The sequence below is a fragment of the Denticeps clupeoides genome, chromosome 15 (assembly GCF_900700375.1).
Source record: "Denticeps clupeoides chromosome 15, fDenClu1.1, whole genome shotgun sequence".
Classification (NCBI taxonomy): Eukaryota; Metazoa; Chordata; class Actinopteri; order Clupeiformes; family Denticipitidae; genus Denticeps; species Denticeps clupeoides.
This window is the reverse complement of record NC_041721.1, coordinates 9,691,306-9,703,372: the sequence shown is the minus strand read 5'-3', so window position 1 is coordinate 9,703,372 and position 12,067 is coordinate 9,691,306.

The following is a 12,067-nucleotide window of genomic DNA, read 5'->3' as shown; positions in this document are numbered from 1 at the left end:
AAATTGCACCATCAAAATTGCATGGTTGATTTTTATTCATCGATCAAATTTTAGAACTTAATATGTCACTACTCTATTTCATATTCATGTTGCATTAGTGAAATGTAGATACTGAATAATAAAGGGAATAACAACCCTTATCATTCTTTCATTATGCCCACATGAGAGGCCACACCCACCAGACAGATTATTATTAGCCCTCTGTGAGAACATTAGATGTAAGGGTACAGCTGCGCAGGTGAGATTACACTTCCCCAAATCTGCCATATCCTGCCGGATGGGGGCATCACCATAGAAACGCTCTCGAGAGCGGCTGTGACTTTGAGGTGAGTGTGACTGATGCAGTTGACAATTCCCCCAGTGCCGGCAAACTATAAATGTCTCCAGTGTGAGTTTGTGTGACACTGTGTGTGTGTGTGTGTGTGTGTGTTTGTGCTGTTAACAGGAGATTTAATTCGCCACACTCCATCCTTAGAGAAGCAAAACGAGATGCCTGCACATCACAGTGTTCTGCCAAACGTGAGTTTCAGGATGGCTTTTCAGTGAGAAGAAATAAGCCAATTAGATCACTGGTACACCATCGTCATATAAATGGCCTCTACTTGACTCTGGGTATAAAAGGGGATTTGTGCTTTCAGGTGAACAGAAATTAGTAAGAAAAACATGAGCAGATAAGTCGGTCTCACCTCACCTTTACTGTGGTCCAAGCAGTAATTTTATACTGTTTCCCCTGATGTTGAGGTTTGTGACTTCATATAGGCAAAATTACAGATGGAAATATCATCTGTAATAATCGGCTGAGAACACCCTTCAGATAATTGTACTGTGCAATAATGTTTTAATATGTAAGTTTATAACTAATTACAATACCTTTTATAATTCAGTCACCATTTGGTGAATGTTGCCCACTAAAAGAGAAACAAAAAAATCTTCTTTTTCCTCATATTCCTGTTGCATAATGAGGAACGGAACTGCGCTGTTCAGCAGCGTCACCTTTTTTTCCCAGCCGTCCAATTAGGGACCGTCCAGGTGCAAAGGGTTCGTCTCCTCCCACTTGCAACCTGTTGCTATGAGACACGTTACTTAGATAAAGTAAGCATTAATTACGATAGATGGGAGTTATGCATGTGTGTCCCAAGGTCAGGGTTCCGGTAAACATTCAGGCTTGCAGCAGGTTACAGGAACTGATGGTTTTGTCTGTGCCACTGCTGAGACCTGATCATAAGCAGGGCACAGCAGCTACTCTACAGTGAGCTAGCACTAATAATAACCAATTTACCGGATCTGCCAGATATTGTACTATATCAGCATCCAATGTAACAACAATAAGTATAAAACGTAAATTACATAAATATACAACATTTTCATGTGACAGACCCTCTTACTTATGCATTAGGCACTATTTAAATAAGTGAAGAAACCTCTTGGCATTGTATTGTGTTTAAAGTGCAATTTTCTTTTAAGCAACCTTATCCTCATCCGTGCCCTAATCTCCCTTAGATGAGTGGCCATCAATGGCACCCAGACCCACATTTACCACCGCTGCACATGCATGATGAAATGCACGTGAAATGAAACTGGGTGCAGCCATTGAAGCAGACCATAGTCGTAAGTCCTCCACTTCTCCTTTAACATGAAATGTTATTTGATTTATGATTGGCTATTTAAAAGCCATTGTATTCACTAGACTGCCAAACTCTGTTTGATGGGTAAAAGGCCTTTATGGTTCCTTTAGATTTTACAGAGAGTCCAACTACTGAGAAACATTGTGCAATCAATATAAAAGGTCCACAATAATTAAATGGATGTTAAATTTGAATATAATGTCAAGTCTGACAATGTTTCGAGAGATTAAATAAATGCAATATTAAATCAAAAGTAAAGTACATTTCTCTAAATTTCCAAAAATTTTTTGTATTATAGGAGTGGGAGTAAATAGATCTCTAATGGAGAATTTAGCCACGGCTGGCTATCATTTGCAGCATCCGTTTTTTATTCATGTTAATTAATTGGCAGATTACCGTCGGCAGCTTTCCTAGAGATAATTCTGATGGACTCGTCAGCGTTTGAAGTAGTAAAATGCTAATTATAACCACAGACTTCCCCTCCCTCTGGATGGTGAATAATTTATACAGTTGTATTTTATCGCTCTGTGACAATACCAGAGGCAGAGAATTGCACATTATATATTTCTCTGACAAAACCTCACAAATTACAAAATGATTAAACCTGTACAATACTTATATAAGTGCTTTAAAATGTCCAGCCTTCAAATTCCCTCATTTGGATCACTAGGACCTGGTCTGTAAATACCAATTAGCTTAATAATTTACAACCAACCTTCTCCTTTTTTTCCTTAAATATGCATGAGAGGCCTTTTTAATCTAAGCCTTTCCTAAAAAGGAAGGTTTTTAACTTGTGTTTGAAAATCATCAGTGACTCAACTGTTTGAACATCAAGTTCATTCCGTTTTGAGCTGTGAATTTGTATAATGGGAAATTCCAGTTCCATGAAGACCACAAAGCTATGACCTTCCACTCACAAGAAGTACTAAAGTAGTACCTGGGGCAGTGATGGAACCTAGCGGTTAAGGAGGCGGCACCCGTAATCAGAAGGTTCGAATCCCGTTCCGCCAAGGTGCCTCTGAGTAAAGTACCGTCCCCACGCACTGCTCCCTGGGCACCTGTCATGGCTGCCCACTGCTTACCAAGGGTGATGGTTAAAAGCAGAGGACACATTTCACAAATACATAGCAGTGATACACAACAGCACACGGTGCACACAGTGAAATTTGTCCTCTGCATTTAATCCATCACCCTGAGTGAGCAGTGGGCAGCCGTGACAGATGCGGGGACGGTGCTTTAACCATGTGCTGGGCGGCGTTTCACAATGACAATCACTTCACTTTCACTATCACCAGGGTGCCAAAAGCCAAACAAATGGCCTGAGGTGCCATGACAGGAAAGTCTTGTGGGGGACTGGATGACCTCCATTCCTGTTTCAGGAGTTCTGTTTGAACAAGGCAGAAACATCAAAGAACAATCTGATTGGTCTGTGGCAACCTTTTTGGGAGTCAAATCCCAATTATAAAAGAGCTCCTCTTCCTCCTCCACTGGGAGCTGGGGGGTTCTGGGCCTTTCTCTCTCCCCCTTTTTCTCCAGGGCCAGGCTGCCTCTCTGAAGCCTGGTTACCAGCTTTTCTCTCTCTTCCTCTATCCCTTTCTCTTTTCTTTTATTTTGGGTTTTTCTGTGACATTGGTACCGTTTTACAAACAATATTTGCACTCCAATAGTAATGTACTTGTGTTCATAAATTAGAAACTGTTCATTCTTGTAACTTCTATTGGGCCATGCCTCTTTATGTCCAGTTGACATTAGATGTGTTTTAATACAGTGCTTTTTTACAACTTAAAAAAGGGAAATAATCTGTAATGATTGATCTATAATTCCTAATGATTGGGGGGAGTGAGCTCCAAAGCTGTCCAGTTTGGAGATGACCAGAGACTGGACAAACAGAAGCCTTTGTCAGTCAAAATGGACAAATCTTTCCAATGTTTTAGAGGACGAGCCAGACAAGATAGAGCAGGAATTGTTCATGGTTAAGAGATCATATTATGGCTGATTGGTGTCTACCACCAAATTCTACCACCTTCAAATGTTCACTTTCAACCATGCTTCAGAATTTGTTTTACTGTCCCTGTCGCTCTGCATAAGAGCATCTGATAAATGCTGTAAATGTTTTATGTCACATTCCTCCGCCAAAATAGCATTCAAGCAACTGACCAACAATTGAGTTCATCACAGTGTGGATTAACATTACTGAGGGAACAGTGTCAACAGCATAGCAATTACTGCTGTTCCATGACATTAACAAAGGCTCCCTGCACGAGAAGGCTTAGGAATAATTAAGCAGGGAATTCATGTCATGTCAATTTGAGATATTTGGAGACATTTCCAAATCGCACACGCCTCAGAAATCCTCGCTACTTTTCATGTGTATGATGTGACCAATATGATGATTAAAGGACGTCTTGGACATTGTTTATGGTGCTCATAAACAGTTCTCTACCTATTTGTTAAACTGAAGAATGCTGCCAAAAAAGTAATCTGGGTGCGAATACATTTTAATACATTTTAATAAAGCTGCATGATTTACATCTGGCTTAATATAGGGCCATGGTGCTGCAAAGAGACCCAGAAGACCTGTTATAAGCAAAATTATTTTAGGAAGCATCAGACCTGCCTTGAGACAGTAGTGATTCAGCATTTAAAATTTTAAATTGTACTATTGGGCTGCTCATTTAAGGTCAGTAATCTGTCACAACACCAAGAAAGGGGAGGAGCCAGGCACAGGCACTTAAACAAAAAACAGTCTATTGAATTATGGGACGAACAAACATACAACTATGTACTTTGGGGAAGGGGAAGGGGAAAGGATCACTCACCCGGGAAAAACTCCACACATGCACTCCACATCAAAACTGTCACAGCCACTACACCTCCAGCCCACCAGAGAGCACCAGACCAGCCAGGGAGACGGCGACCCGGAAGTGGAAATGAGATCGGGCAGCACAGAGTATAAAAGTCAGGTAACCCCGAGGAGACGCTGCCCGCTCTTTGAGTTGAATTTGTTCCCAGAGACGCTAGCCTTATTTTCCCACGCCCAGCTGACTAGAATCCACGACCTCGAGCCTTGCCTGCCCCCTTTGTTACGACGATCTCCTGATGGATTCTACATCGAGACCACGACCTTCGCCTGCCATTGACACTGAGTTTGCCTGCCCCCTTTGCCAAGACGATCTCCCCGCTACCTCCCACGAAGCCCGAGTTCCCTCCATGCCGCGCTGCTGCACGTCCACGACTACACTCCCGTCCCAACTCACCTCCGGCCTCCCTCCCCCCGACCAACGCATCCGGTCCTCCTCCCCAGCGCGTCCTATGTCTACTCCCCGTGCAACGACTTGTCCCCTTGCTCCAAGCATGCCTGCAAATGCGTCCCCAAACTCCTCCAGTGACAACAACACACAGCCCACTGTCCATCTCACTGTCCATCCCACTGAGCGCACACAGTGCATAATCTTACACACACACAGACTCATAATCATTCATACCATGCACAGTGACGGTGACAGATATTTTAAATATGGTTTGACAAGGGCATCAAAAAGATTTTGGACTTATTTGTAGAGGATGATTTGACATTGTGTCAAACAATTATGTGAAGATTTTGATGTTCCAAGGACACTTTGATTGAAGTATTTACAATTGAAGCATTTTATTTTATGTAAGCAGATACATATATCCCTAGTTATCAAAGATTGAGGATTTTTTGTGGGAAAGTAATTTTATTGGATGGGAGGAGTCAATTATCATTACGCTATGACCGGTTATTAAACTGTTTGAAAGAGACCTCATCTAAAAAAAACTGCAGGCATGCAAAGCTGACATAAAAGAAGATATTCATGAGGCAGATTGGGAAGTAGCTTCTGTCAGATTTAAACTTCTACAGTGTAAATGGTTTTACCTATTTTACTCCAAGCAAACTACATCATGTTTATCCCAGTGTCCCTGATGTATGCCCGTGTGTGGGGAGAAGGGTACATGAATCCATTGTCTCTGGTAATGTACAAAGATTTTGGCCATGTTGTTTGATGGGAAATCCCTCTTCAAGACATGCTCTGTATATTTGGATTATATAGACCGGACCTTGTTGTGTCTAAACAATCATTACTCATTGACTTTGGACTTTTGCAAGCCAGGAGAACAGTTGCTTTACTATGGAGAAGTACCTTCTGTTCAACTGTGGACAAAAGAATTATCAGCTTGTCTGGCACTTATATATGTCATATAATATATGTTAAGAATACTTTTTAAAACTATTATTATAATTTTGTTTTGTTGATGTTTAGTTCTGCATGTTTATGCTGTTTAATGTTGGTTACGGTGGGGGAGCTGTTCATTTGTATAATGATGTAAAAAAAAAAAAAAAGATTAAACCTATTGGGAGCCATTCAGCATTGTACAATAACTCCAGCACAGGCAATCCTCAAAATATTGGACTCTTTGGTGTGAAGATTATCCTCTGGACAGTACTGTTCTGCTAAAAGCGTTACATGGAAACGTCCTACATACCATGTCATTTCGGCAGGCTGCCCTTGACGCGTGCCTAAACTCTGCATTTCAGTTCATCCATTTTATAAGCCTCAAGGTTTTCAGTTTTTTGGCTGGGAATGCATTTTGAAATATGAATTGAAATAGGAAACACAATATTTTCTGTGTTTGGGTTCACAGGCCATCGTAATGACCCTTTCGTTCTGATCCCAGAGTACCCCGGTGTTGTCCCAGCCGCAGTTTAAATATAGTTATACTTGACTGAAGGCATTTTTCCCCCGATCTGGGTTGCCCTAAAAGGGATTTCAGCTCACAGCAATTATCCCACGTTGGAATTTAATCGTACTCATTTTTCAGTCTGGAATGAAACCTTGAGGGATATTTTTTTCCCTTTTGTCCCCAGACTTTCACTTGCGGCTATTCTTGACATGCTGGCAAGCTCCAGCTTTGGGATAATCAATGTGTCACCCCTGCAGCTAATGTTGGGAAAACAGTCCATCGGGTGTCACTTTATAGGTGACCTCCCAGTGTGCTGAATTATTAATGATTTCACGTCATCTGATTTTGAGAGCACATCAGAGATTCCTAACTATTCCTAAGCTTCATCCTAAGCTGGCATGAGTCCTTCCACCACAAGACCGACCAAGTTAATATACGTCATAAATAATGTTAGTTATTGTATCTATGTTAGTAACCTTGCAACAGTGTTTAATGATCGTGGTTGCTGAACGGTTCACAAAATAAAAAGTCATGCAATGATATACTAAGCAATTAAGGCCTTTTATTTACTCAAAATTATTATTAAGTCAAAATGAAACTCACAATCTGAAATGCAAGTGTTGTTATCAAGATAATATAAGTGAAATTCACCATTCAAAAATGCTTTTAGTCTAAAACGAATCTAATTCCAATAATGAACTGGGGTTGCTTGTATCTTCTCACTGGCATCTAATCTAATCTAGTCACTGGTATTGATTATAATAATTTAGAGTAAATCTGTAATATTTCTCTTATAGTGTTGTTTGATAATAATGGGAATAAAAAACTTTTCTGTTAATATCTGTTATTTTTAATGTAGACATCCACACAATGAAAAAAGAGAGACACACAACAAAAAAAAAGAGCTGCATGGGATCCAGACTGACTTCAAATTAGCCTCAATGACACACAAAAAGGTCAAAATGACAGGTAAATACACCACAGCACTAAAGGCACATCCCCCGCACTGAACATCCCCATAATGGTGACAAAGAGAGCATTCAGCTCACTGCGCATCATTGAATTAGGATTTGTTGACCACAACATAATACACTGTTGACTTTGTGGTTCATGGATTGTGATAGAAGCGGCTGTCCTTTAGCTGACAAAGAGCGAGTGGTAGGTGATTATTCGCTCACCTGCTCTGACAGTCAGGATTCATTAACTGTTATCAGTTCTTTAATCCACGTGTAATTGAACGCTCCAGACAAACTCTTGCTCCTTGCATAAAAGGATGTCACCTCCACCATTGTGGAACCATTCACACAAGAGGGTGAAAAAAATACAGCCATGTTTGCATCACAACACAATCCTTGTCATAGTGGAAAATGCTTTGTCGTTGTTCTTTTGCCAACTAGTTTTGTTAAATAGCATGTTGCAATGTTGGAAAAAAACATCTCGAAACAGAGGAAAGCACTGGCCTATATTTGATTTATATTTGTATTTTTAATTTTACCACATTTTTTATGCAATCACCAGAGGGGATGATGGAACTTGTAATGGGACAAGATCTCAGAGATGAACAAATTAAGCAAAAAATAAACATTAAGCAATAAAGCACATCAACAAATGATGTCTACAATCCCAAAGATTAAGACAATAGAAAATAACTGTACTCTATCTCATTCTGTCAACAGTCAATTCTGTCAACAGTCAGATGTTACTTGATGTGACCATTCAATGGAAACTGCATATTACTGAAGCCACCACAGGTCAAGTGCCCCTGTTGGTTGGCTGTAGTACTCCTATTAGCTCCACCCACCCCCATTTGTAACAAAACAGTATATTACTCTCTGCTTTTTGTTTGTCATTTCACTATTATTTTAGTACTGATGAAAAAAATAGGAAAATGTGGAGCTTACTTGTTCTTGTAACAAAAATGCTTCCCACCAAATGCCCTGTTGCCCCTCAAGAGATTTAGCAGATTCAACAACAACAACATTTCTTTCTTGTATAACCCATAATCACATACAGTATGTCTCAATGGGATATGACAGGCCCTACAGTTGACACCCCCAACACTTGACCCTTCTACACACAAGGAAACTCCAAAAACTTGAGGAGAGAGAAAAAAGAAAGGAAGAAACCTTGACATTTATTACTAGGGGGCTACACAGCTGTATGAAATATTTACGTCTAGAGCACAGAGGAATAACCAGGAATAAGTCGCCTGCAAAACCTTTGCCTCCTCAAACCTGTCTTACAAGCAAAACTGATCAGATTTCACTCGTGGTAACAGTATGGCCAGTATTTGGCCACACTTTTTCCCAAAAACTGGGAAAACTTTTGGGTTATTTTTTCAACCCAAATGCTGGGTTGAGACAGCTGTTGGGTTGATTTAACCCAATTAGGGTTGAAAATCGGTCTTGATCATAATGTTTTTGTCATAAATAAAATTCCATTACTGAAGTATATATTGCTGTAGAATTGTTTTTCTTTTAGTAATTTTAATCACAAGTTTCTAGATTAAATTTCTGACCCATTTTGGGTTTCATTCAACCCAGCAGCGTTGTCATTTTTAACTAATATTTGGTTTAAAAATCACAACCCAGCATGCTGACTTAAACATGTAACCCAACTTGTTGGGTCAAAATAACCCAGCGTTGGTTTGGTCCCTTTTTGACCCAGCGCTGGCTTACCAAAATAATCCAAATTGGGCTGTTTTTAACCCAGCAGTTTTTAGAGTGTAGATAACTGTTTTTCTGTTTTTCTGAACTGTATTATTCAATAAACCAATGGCTACATCATTCTTTTCTTGCCTTGCTAATTGTTCGGTGAAGCCTGTTTCTGACCCAGGGCTCCGCAAATTTGTCACCTGCAAATGGTACACTGTAACAAACAACCTAGAGGATCAACACTGAATAAAGAAAAACCTGGTTCAACTTTAATCTTTTTCAGTATATGCAATAAAATTGAGGTAGCAATTTGAACACATTTTGTTTAGCCAATTTAATTAATATTAATAAATACAGAAAAAAAATCTAACTAACACTTATCTGCATATTATTAATAAATACACTGACAAAAGTGAACACTGGCTAAACATATTTTTTGACATTATACTTATACTTTTTTTCTGTCACATGTTTTATTATTTATCATTCTCGAAATATGAAAAAAACAAACAAATCTGTCAGTAGAATTATAGTTAAAAAAAAAAAAAAACTCGTAAGCATAGATTAGATAGCTTAGTTTAAAAGAGTTTTAAAACTAATATTTTTAAACAACTGTAATGAGAAAAACACAAACAACAGCTATGGTTTACTTTTTCAGTGCATCCATATTCTGTAAAAAGTGAACACTTTAAAAAAAAGTCTAATATTTTAGCATTGCCGTAATGTAAATAAACCATTACTTACATTTTTTAAAGTTTAGCCCATGTTCACTTTTTCAGTGCGGTACCAGTGTAGAGTATATTATTAAACGAACCACTTGTGACGCCCAGGGGCTGGACACACACAGCCACACTCGGCACCTGAGGCTCATTGAGCGGAGGCAATTAGGACCTGTTAAGTACAGAGAGTACTTAACATTAATGTGGACCTTGTTACTTTGTTTTCAGCTCTTGACAAATTGTCAAATGCCTTAAGTCTTGTTTATGCTTATTTCTGATTCCTTTTTGCCTATCGCAAATGTTTATTAATGTTTATTTAAAATACTGTCCTGAATGACACCTGAATGATACCTCACTTCTGCGCCTCTTTTTTTGCCTTGAGCCCCAAGATGTGATACTACCCATAAAAATTAAGTAGATTTTATTTAGTACACATTGGTTAAACCTTCTTAGTAACATTTACTAATATCTAATCTGTTTAATTTAATACCCCCCACCTATTCATGTAGTTTTAGATTTAACCCCAAATTTTCGCTCACAAGTGAAAACTTCAAGATCTTTAATTAATAAAATTATCAAAACACAATAAGGTACAATTTGACAGGTACTGCATATTTCAGCTATAGCCATTAAAGCTGGAGCGATGGGAGCTTTCATCAACCCATTAGCCGAACTAGCAATCACCCAAACAGTGTAACCTTCATCATTTCAATTCAAATTATTTTAGATTTAGCTCATTGAGTGATATAATTAAGTATATTTTACTCAATTTGAATGGATCATATTCCCCAATATCCAGAACTGTTTTTTTTTTTACAGTGTAAGCACTTAAGCGAGCCAGCTTACTCCACTGGGAACGTCTCTGTAACGTCTCCTCTAAACCGCTGCATGTATTTCTCCCACACACGCCCTCCCACGCGTTATTTACTCCATACTGATCTCATCCTGCCCTCTACTCTCTCCCCACTGGCTTCCCATGAGTGACTTTCATTCACCAGTTTATGAATCAACCTTCATACATTTTCTGTATAAGATGAATTACATTAGGGATAATGATGTTAAGGCACACATCCCATTCATTCTACCTTAGGGAACAAATCAGTTTATGCATATTTTATAATAAGTTAATTAATTATTGAATGTAAGAACACTTCATCCTGCATGTAATAATAATAATACTGTTAATGACAGTAATAAACACAAAAGCCTTCTTATCCTTGAAATGAATGAGTATTCCTCGTTTGCATAAAATTGATTATTTTTCAGTATATGCAGGGTATCCATGAGAATGGCAATTAATGTTATGTGCTTATTTTCTAATTTGAAACCATGTAATGTAATATGCATATTGTAGTGTTATAAATCAGTCCCTCTAGGATTTTGCCATCATGCAATTGTAAAAATGAATGTAAATTCAACCCATCTGTGAGAATTTTAAGTTTACACATATTCAGTAAAGCATCGCATGATCATGTATGTATGCCTTTAATGTCTCATAATGCATTGCAAATATAACCTGAACATTTAAGTTGATCTGCATTCCCTATCAGTCCACCAGACTTCAGAATACAAATGACAGTGAAAAATAAACCAGAACAGTAAACGCTGTAAAATGTATATCATTTTTAAATTGCCACGAAATTAGATATTATAAGCAAATCCATTTGCCAATCATTGGAAAATAAATTCTGATGAGGTAAATAGACTTAAATATGCACCTATGCAAGCATGTGTGTGTGTGTGTGTGTGTGTGTTGGGAAGTCTTCCACACAAGAGACTGCATAAAATAGGTCAGATGACGTTGTACAAAGTGACTGCATTACTCCAAACAGACATGCCACAATGTCATGTTTGAATTCACAGTTAAATATTTACCCAGTCAAGTGATGGTGATGAATAGCATAATTATATGTGTAACCTTAGCAATAATCCTAGTCCAGCAGTGAGGCTGCTGATCGCAACATAATGAATAGAACGGAGACATTCCATTCCTCCCCAGGCAAGGCCATACAGACCGTTCACAGGCAGCCCACATACATTTTACATTTATGACATTTATCAGATACCCTTATCCAGAGTAATTTACAATCTGTAGTTACAGGGACAGTCCCTATGTAGACACTCAAGTGAAGTTAAGTCACCTGCTCAGGGACACAATGGTAATAAGAGGGTTTAATTATTTGCATTGTGTTTGAACTTATCTGATGTTACCTGGATGAACAGAGCCATGGCACAGTAGATGATGCAATAATGAGTTTCTAATTTATTAACACCGGTGCAGTTACATGGAAATATTGTCTGATATTGGAAAACATAGGTCATCCACCCCCCCATAAGACGGTCCCATCATGGCACCTCAGGCCAT